The sequence below is a fragment of the Arachis ipaensis genome, chromosome B05, assembly GCF_000816755.2.
Source record: "Arachis ipaensis cultivar K30076 chromosome B05, Araip1.1, whole genome shotgun sequence".
Lineage (NCBI taxonomy): Eukaryota > Viridiplantae > Streptophyta > Magnoliopsida > Fabales > Fabaceae > Arachis > Arachis ipaensis.
The window spans coordinates 24,409,562-24,419,170 of record NC_029789.2 but is presented as its reverse complement, the minus strand read 5'-3'; positions in this window follow the sequence as shown (position 1 = coordinate 24,419,170).

Genomic DNA, 9,609 nt, shown 5'->3' with positions numbered 1-9,609 from the left:
TTCTATAAATGGAGTTCAATAAGCATTGTTCACCACAAGGTATTGTTTGGAGTTTGTCAAGTACTCCATCTTACACTTTATATTCCTCCTTTTAAATTTTTCTTACAACTTGAGATCAAGTATGAGTGATATACCTCCCACAGAAGTAGAGGTTCCACAACTCCTTGATGAGGTTATAACTGAAATCCTCTATTTATGTGACGCTCTAACCATTGTCAGTTTTAGTGCAATTTGCCGTTATTGGAGGCAAAGGATAACTTCGTTTGACTTTCTCGGTCAAATTTAAAAGATATGGAAAAGGCGTGGCTGCTCACTTTTCATTCACTTTGGGTTTGCATCTCCTGTGATCACGTCAGTGGATTGGATCATGAAGATTGATGCCGTTACCGGGAAAATCGGCTACCTGAACTTGCCTTTTCTTTTAACCCAACATGGTTGGTTTCAGCTCATTGGAGTCGAGATGGGAGTCTTCTGTATCCGTTATTCCTCCCTTGGAAGAAGAAGCCACTTGGTGATTTGGAATCCATTTATTCAAATGCCTCAGGTACTAGATGATCCTTTGCAACGTAGTTCTTGTGAAGGTTCCTTTACTTATGCCTTTGCGCACTTTCCGAATAGTGTTCATTATGAAATTTTGCATGTTTTTAAAGATGAACCCAAAAGCACTGCTTACACTTTATCTATGTATACAAGTTTCACTAGGAACTGGCATGTTAGAATTTCATGTCCTTCATATGAGCAACGGTTGGATCCTTCATATGTTGCACCCAGTGGTGTTGTGTATTGGCTTGCTGACCGTGAAGACGGTGATCAACCATACATTGTATCTTTCTCATTGATGACATTGACTTTTGGCCAAATTTACGTCCCTCCTAAAGCTATGTCTCATTGTGGTTGCCTTTTGGTTAGAGATGGATGTCTATGTTTGGCATCAAATAATCACACATTCTATCCATACAACTCAGTTATATGGCAGGTAAGTGACACCGATGAAGGTGTTAACTGGTCACAACTATTTACATATAATGCAATAGGTACTTTGTACGTACCAGCTGTCATGGTTGATCATGATGTTATCCAAGTTATGGAGAGGCACCTACAACTGCTTGGGGCTCAAGTCATCGCGTACTCTCAATTTTTTTTGTTCGATATAACCGCATTGAATGCACAAGATGTAAGACCCAGAACTTTGAAAAGTCTTATTATGATCAAGTCTCAAATCATATTGTTACTTATAGCCTTAATTTCGGAAATCATTTTATTAAAGATAATTAAGGCAAGTTTTGATTTATTGAATTTGAGATAAGTTATGATTATTATCCAATTTTATAATTATCGGATTATTTTCTATATTTAGATTATAAAGTTGGCAGTTATGAAATAATAAGGAATTTATATGATTTGGATTAAATAATTAATATTTTGAATATTACTACTACTGTTTTGTGAAAATAGAGAAAATAATTATATTATTCCTAATTTTTGGATTCAAGCATTTATTGAAAATAATTTGTGAAATTGATGAACAAATAGTATTTTCTATACATAATTAGTGTTGAATTTAATTTGGGTTTCAATTAGTATATTATTCCCAATTTTATTCGAAACTACCAAATTACCCCTAACACTAATTTTCAAAATAAGAAAACCCTAACCCAATAACCCATTACCCGACCCGGTTCCCTTTTTGCCCACACTCAGCTCCCTAGCCCTCAGCAGCCGAAACCCTTTCCCCCAAAGCAACAGCACACAAAGTTTCCTTTGATTCCCTGAAAGAAAGAAACGAAGAAAGGGAGGTCCACGTCGTGCTGCCGCCCCTGTTCGTCACACCGTCACTCCTAGCCGTGCCGTCGCCAGTCGCGCGAGAGAGAGAAGCGCCGTGAGGAGGGTAGCCACCGCGCTCAGCCGCCATCACTTCCTGCCACCATCGAAGCTCGTGTCACTGTCAGTCATGGTCGTCACTCATACTGTGCTCCATTCGGATTCTGGGTTGAGCGCGCCGCTATTGCCGTTGGAAGCCGCTGCTGAGGCCGGGTTGCTATGGTGGTTGCTGTCCTTGTCAGTAGCGGGAGAGGATGAGACGCGATGATGGTGGGTGGTTCCACCACCCTTGCTGTCGTGCCGTCAGAGTCTGCCGCTATGGCCGCTGGTCTCCTAGCTGCTGCTGTGGTTAGGGGTCTGCTGTGTATGGTTGCCGAAAAATCTTTCTGCCACCGGAGCTGTCGAAAACACAATCAGAGTTTGACAGCGCCGCTGCCGGAGTTCTGAGGCCACCGGAACCACCGCCAGAGGTTCTAGCTACTTCTGCCATCGCCGGAAAAGTTGCCGGTAAGGTTTCAAGTATTGAGTTTCGTTTCTCCTGAGTTTTCGGAAACGTTACTATCACTGTATATTAATTTCAGTCGCCAGAGTCTAATCACCGTTGCCGCCTAGGATGGCTTATGGGGCTGCCACCGAACCGGTTCGGAGACTGCCGCTGTTTCGGTTTAGTCGTTCCTTCGGTTCGGTAAGCGTTTCGATCTGAAAGCCCTCTAGTTACTGCTCTATTATACGTTGAGGAGTTGTAGCATTTGTTGTTATGAGAGTTAATCTCGGTTATTATATTGCGATTAGAGTCGTTGTGGTTGCTGAGAAAATGGTTTGGAGCTGAGGTGTTGGTAGCCGGGATTTTGATTGTTAATTTCGGGTCGAGGCGGAAAGGACTCTAAAAGAGGATGCCGAGAGCGGCTTTGTTTTAAAAAGGAAACTTATTTTGAGTAAATTTGGCTTATGAGCCTGAGATGATTTGAGAAATGAGATCTTTAAAGCCAAGGCTGAAAAGAGTTGAAATTTGATTTCAAAGTGAAATGGCTTGAGAAAAGTGATTTGAGGCTTAAATGCCGATTTTATGAATTCGATGATGTTGAATGGTGAAAGTGCTGTTTTGTTATGGGCCGGAATGGCTGTGTATGATTATGAATAATGGCTGGTTCTGGATTGAACCGTTAGCCGGAATGGCTGTGTAAGATATTGATTTATGGATGATTGCTGAATGAGTTATGGGCCGTATGGCTGACTATGAATTATGAACTTAAGCCGGATGGCTGAGATGGATGTTGATCCATGACTGGGACTGAATGAATATATGCTTGAGATACCTGGGTAGTAGCAAGGGTTGTGGTTCGTCCCACTTGCTCCAGGTCAGAGACTGTGACGCCTGGGTAGTAGCGGTAGTAGTGGTGATTCCACTCGCTCCAGGTTGAGCTGTTAAACACCCGCCTGGGTAGTAGCCGCAGTAGTGGTTATTCCACTGGCTCTGGGTTGAGCGGGTAGTAGCAATGGGGTTGTAGCTCAAACCTACTTGCTCCGCGATGGGTTTTTCTGTCCATGGTTAGCTACCAGGACGTGTCGGGTTGGCTATATAACCGACAGATGATATCATCAGCCAGTAGGGACAGGCATGCATCATATGCATCTATGTGACATTGTTTGGGTGTGCATATTATACTTGGTGTGCCTATGTGATTAATTGCTAATTGTTCTACTTGCAATAACTGTTTGTTTGTGCTTGCATCTTCCTATTTGTGTTTGCTACTGGGACTCTGTTGGACTGTGGTGATTGGTTGATGGTTGGATTGTTTGGGCCTAGGGCCGTGGTTGGAATGAGATGAACCGATGGTTGATTTCGATTTTGTGTTTCTGGTTTGGAATAAAATATTAAAGGCTTTTGAGTTTTTGAGAATTGAATGGTTCCTCTTTCAGAAAAGATTTCCGACTTTACTTTTATTGTAAACCGTTGTTTTTGAAAAGGAGGCATAAGACGGTTATTAATCACTGGTACGGTTTATACTCACGTATCCTACTACAGTAATTCCCAAAAACCCTCTACTGAGAACCCTTTCGAGGATGATGTTCTCACCCCCCCCTACATTTTTCCCCTTTCAGGATATGGGCGCAGAAGTTACGAAGAGCTTATTTAATTGTTGTTGTGATGCTCTGTATTGTTTTAGCTATGGTTTATTGTACCCTCGCTTTTATCTTGATATAATCTGTAAGAGGGATAGGAATTGTATTGGATTATGGTTGTAATATTACTTATATATATGTATGTATATATATATGGATGTACTCTTTATGAGTTTTGTAAGTTGTATGGTATTTATGGATGTATGATATCGGATGAAAGTATTTTTGGATCGGTATTGTATTCTTTGATATAGCCTTGAACTTGTCTTAATGTGCTGTGACTTTTAACTCTGGGTTCTGATTCCATTCTTAGAGAAATTGTTGATTCAGTTTTTCTCTTATTTGACAGTGAGCACAGCCAATTTTGAGATTTTTATAGAAATTGCTGTTGAATAGATACATACTTGTCTATATATGAAACCTTGAAGATTTCTTATGCAGTTTAATAACTATTTATTCCTAATATCTCGCTTGTACTTTTACTGGTTTACGAAACTGCATTTACTTTAAATTACAATTTTACTTTCTAGTAATTTTACTATAGTTCCAATGCACATCTTCATTTGATTCTGTATTTGGATATTTTTCAAAATTTTGAAGAGAAAGAATTTACCACTTTTGTCTCGGTTGAGTTTCGTTTGATGAACTACACTTGATTTATTTTTGGTTTTAGTCTGATTTAGCATACCACATTGTTTATGCCATTGCTACTTCTTTTGAAAATGCTAGACTCATAGCTTTCTTCTTATGAACGGACTAAATTCTTTCTTAAGCCTTCTATCTCTACGGACGCATACTTGACTTTGTCTTTAACTAATCTTTTGCACCTTGTGAACATTACCATTGGTTTTGGTTCTCCTTCTCTTGTAAATTTCATCCTTATGTGAGTCAGTTTGATTCGTTTCAAATTAGTGCATCGTTTATCCTCTCATTGTCTTTACAAGAGTTTTTAGTCAAAGATTTATCATTGAGAAATTACAAATGATTGAGTTGTCCTTTTCTATGACTTTTGTATTCGTTTGGATCAATTGAAAGCTTATTTGATGTCTCATGCCTAGTGGATCTTGTTTGAACTATTTTGGTTTAAGATCCTTTCTTGCAAGGCTTGACTCATTTTTAGTACATCTTGAACTTCTTGAATGTTCTTCTGAGAGGGTGATTTCAAGAACGCTTTTGGAGTCTTGTTTTGAACCTTTTAAAGGAATTTTGAATTCTCTTTGAAGAAATATTAAACGGAATTTATTTTTTGTTGCTTGATTGGGATTGAAACCATTGTCCAATTTCGACGAAATTAATTTAAAGTTGGCATGCGCCATTTTAAATGAGGTTTTGGAAAGCTCCCTTGTTTAGTGGAAATTGGTTCGTTTGTAATGCACCACTTATTTCCTTTACCAAATTGTAAGCAAATTTTTATCTCGGAGTTTCTTTTCTAAAAAGATTTTAACTTCCTCTTTCGTCCTTGCTATGAATGTTATACACGCTTGTTTGAATATGAACTTTGAGAATTTTTGAACAAGCATTTGATTTCTTTTCTGAGTTTTATGATTGCCTTTGGTTAAGTTGTGCACCTAATTATCTTTCTAAAATATTTGAGAAAATATTTTAGCTTTTAGCCAAACTTGTGTGCACCTTGTTTTAAAATTCTACATGATCTGTTTCAACATAAAATTGTATTACAGCAAGGCCACGTTATTGCTTTCGTTATTCTCTGGGAGGATGTTTGTTACTTAACTTTTCTTCTAAATTGCGAAGTAGTTTTTCCGCAAGTTTTGGTTCCTTTATGAACAATGTATTCGGAAGTACCTTTAATCGTGCTCTTAAGTTCTGTGAGCTTTGTCTTGGGTCTGAAATGTTCACTTCTGTAAACCTCATGCTTCCTCGACTCAGCTTGAGTTTGTTTCAAACTGATGCGCTGGTTTTCTTCTTATTGATCCTATTGAACTTCTTTGATCTAAGGGTTATCTTTGAAGTTGTCAATTGAATTGTGTCTAGCAAACTTCATTGCTTGAACATCCTTGTTTATCTGGAATTGGATATATTCTTTCAAATCTATGAGTATTGTCTTTGGCATTTGTCTCTCCTTTCTAAGATCTCGTATTCTTCTGAGTAGACTCAAGAATTGTTTTGATATCACGTGCGATCTATAGATATAGTAATGCGATGCGTTAGTTCTTTAAGACGTGATGTGTGCATACGAAAGTTGAAGCGGTAGGTGTGCAACGTTAAGAGTTGTGGGTGTTTTGTTCCTTGCGAACGGGTTTGTGGTCGTTAGGCTTATGATCGGATATGGGGATTGTTAAGTGCCTGATGAGGTTGGAAAGTTGAAGCCCTGAGGCTGATATGAGATTAGTGTGCGGATGTTAAGCACGTTGTTTTAATCCCATCCTGTTTTATAGCCTTTGATGCTTTGTCCTACTATCACATGATTGACCCATGTTATCTTTTGCATCGAGCCTACCTTGTAATGTTTGCTTTGCAATCACACTCCTACCTTTGCACCATTATGCATATGACGATCAAAGTATTTGAAAATCGTATATATATGATTATATTTTGAGATATTTTTGCTTCTTCCTTAAATGTGTTCAAGGGTGAACTGTTATGGAATTTCTTTCATTTTGTATCAATTTTCGAGGGCGAAAATTTTTATAAGGTGGGTAGAATGTAAGACCCAGAACTTTGAAAAGTCTTATTATGATCAAGTCTCAAATCATATTGTTACTTATAGCCTTAATTTCGGAAATCATTTTATTAAAGATAATTAAGGCAAGTTTTGATTTATTGAATTTGAGATAAGTTATGATTATTATCCAATTTTATAATTATCGGATTATTTTCTATATTTAGATTATAAAGTTGGCAGTTATGAAATAATAAGAAATTTATATGATTTGGATTAAATAATTAATATTTTGAATATTACTACTACTGTTTTGTGAAAATAGAGAAAATAATTATATTATTCCTAATTTTTGGATTCAAGCATTTATTTGAAAATAATTTGTGAAATTGATGAACAAATAGTATTTTCTATACATAATTAGTGTTGGATTTAATTTGGGTTTCAATTATTATATTATTCTCAATTTTATTCGAAACTACCAAATTACCCCTAACCCTAATTTTCAAAATAAGGAAACCCTAACCCAGTAACCCGTTACCCGACCCGGTTCCCTTTTTGCCCACACTCAGCTCCCTAGCCCTCAGCAGCCGAAACCCTTTCCCCCAAAGCAACAGCACACAAAGTTTCCTTTGATTCCCTGAAAGAAAGAAACGAAGAAAGGGAGGAGGGAAATGGGAGATCAGAGAAGTGGAGAGGGGAAGAGGAAGGACGGCAATACACAGTTTCCTTTGTCACATTCATCACATTCAGGTTGAAGTGCGAATGAATATCTTGGAAGTTGCTATGGTGGTTGCTGTCCTTGTCAGTAGCGGGAGAGGATGAGACGCGATGATGGTGGGTGGTTCCACCACCCTTGCTGTCGTGCCGTCAGAGTCTGCCGCTATGGCCGCCGATCTCCTAGCTGCTGCTGTGGTTGGGGGTCTGCTGTGTATGGTTGCCGGAAAATCTTTCTGCCACTGGAGCTGCCGAAAACACCATCAGAGTTTGACAGTGCCGCTGCTGGAGTTCTGAGGCCACCGGAACCACCGCTAGAGGTTCTGGCTACTTCTGCCGTCGCCGAAAAAGTTGCCGGTAAGGTTTCAAGTATTGGGTTTCATTTCTCCTGAGTTTTCGGAAACGTTACTATCACTGTATATTGATTTCAGTCGCCGGAGTCTGATCACCGTTGCCGCCTAGGATGGCTTATGGGGCTGCCGCCGAACCGGTTCGGAGACCGTCGCTATTTCGGTTCAGCCGTTCCTTCGGTTCGGTAAGCATTTCGATCTGAAAGCCCTCTAGTTACTGCTCTATTATACGTTGAGGAGTTGTAGCATTTGTTGTTATGAGAGTTAATCTCGGTTATTATATTGCGATTAGAGTCGTTGTGGTTGCTGAGAAAACGGTTTGGAGCTGAGGTGTTGGTAGCCGGGATTTTGATTGTTGATTTCGGGTCGAGGCGGAAAGGACTCTATGACGCGTTTGAGTTATAGAATTTGCGTTTTGAGGTAGGGGCGCTTTCCAAAAACTATAGTTTATTATTGGAATTATTACATATGGGTACTGATGTGAGATATTGTGTACTTGGTGATTGTATCTGCCTTATGTATCAATTGATTGACTCGAATGACTATGGATGTTGGTTTGGCTGAATTGTTGTGTGGCTTGTAAAATGTAATGTTTGAAGTTGATTCTTTAAATATTTGAAATGAGTTTAATCCGTTGAGTATTGGTTTGAATTGAGTCAATTATTTTGATGATGTGAAAGATAGAATGCTCTTGAAATTCAGCCTGGGTTGCTTTAATTGCTCTGGCTTTGATAAATGATTTATTGCTGAACCAATTCTTTAAAGCTTTATAAATGAGTTAAACCGGTGGATATTGAGTTGATTTTTGAAATGGTTTCCTTGAGGTATGCCATTGAGGCAACTGTTGGATTTAGCTTGCTTTTGAATTGATTTCTGGTTTGAGCTGTTGAAAAGGAATGAGAAACGGTTTAGTTGGGACCCGAACCGGGTGGCAAAAGTCCAAGTTTTAGGGGAGGTGCTGCTGAAATTTCTATAAAATCCGAGTCTTTATTGAAATGTTGTCTGGAAAATGATGAGTTAAAGACTTCTACTATTTTATTTGAATTATCGAGAAAAGGATCATTCATGCTTTCGAAATGAATTAATAAAGAGGAAATTGTGATTTAGTCTTGCTTCTTAAGAAAGGCATTGTATCTCTTTGAATTCTGAATTCTTGCAAGACTAAAACAATTTTGAACAGTTGAAACGTTCTAGAATTATCATGGGGTTGAAGTTGGTTTTGCCTAAGTAAAGGAAACGGCTTTGAAAGAAGTGAATGATTACATGACTCGGTTTGGCTTAGATCCTATTTTCTTACTCAGATCAGAAAGCCAATGTTTTAATGATTTTAAATGAATTTGGCGAAATGAGTTATGTTATTCTCCCCTAAAGACTTGGGACTCTGCCGAGAAATTTTGTTATAAAATTCCATTGTGAAATGGGTGATTTTGATTGTTCCCAAATTGAATCTTTAACTTTCCATGGTTTTGGAAGTCTTAGAAAGAGGATGCTGAGAGCGGCTTTGTTTTAAAAAGGGAACTTACTTTGAGTAAATTTGGCTTATGAGCCTGAGATGATTTGAGAAATGAGATCTTTAAAGCCAAGGCTGAAAAGAGTTGAAATTTGATTTCAAAGTGAAATGGCTTGAGAAAAGTGATTTGAGGCTTAAATGCCGGTTTTATGAATTCGATGATGTTGAATGGTGAAAGTGCTGTTTTGTTATGGGCCGGAATGGCTGTGTATGATTATGAATAATGGCTGGTTCTGGATTGAACTGTGAGCCAGAATGGCTGTGTAAGATATTGATTTATGGCTGATTGCTGAATGAGTTATGGGCCGTATGGCTGACTATGAATTATGAACTTAAGCCGGATGGCTGAGATGGATATTGATCCATGACTGGGACTGAATGAATATATGCTTGAGATACCTGGGTAGTAGCAAGGGTTGTGGTTCGTCCCACTTGCTCCAGGTCAGAGACTGTGACGCCTGGGTAGT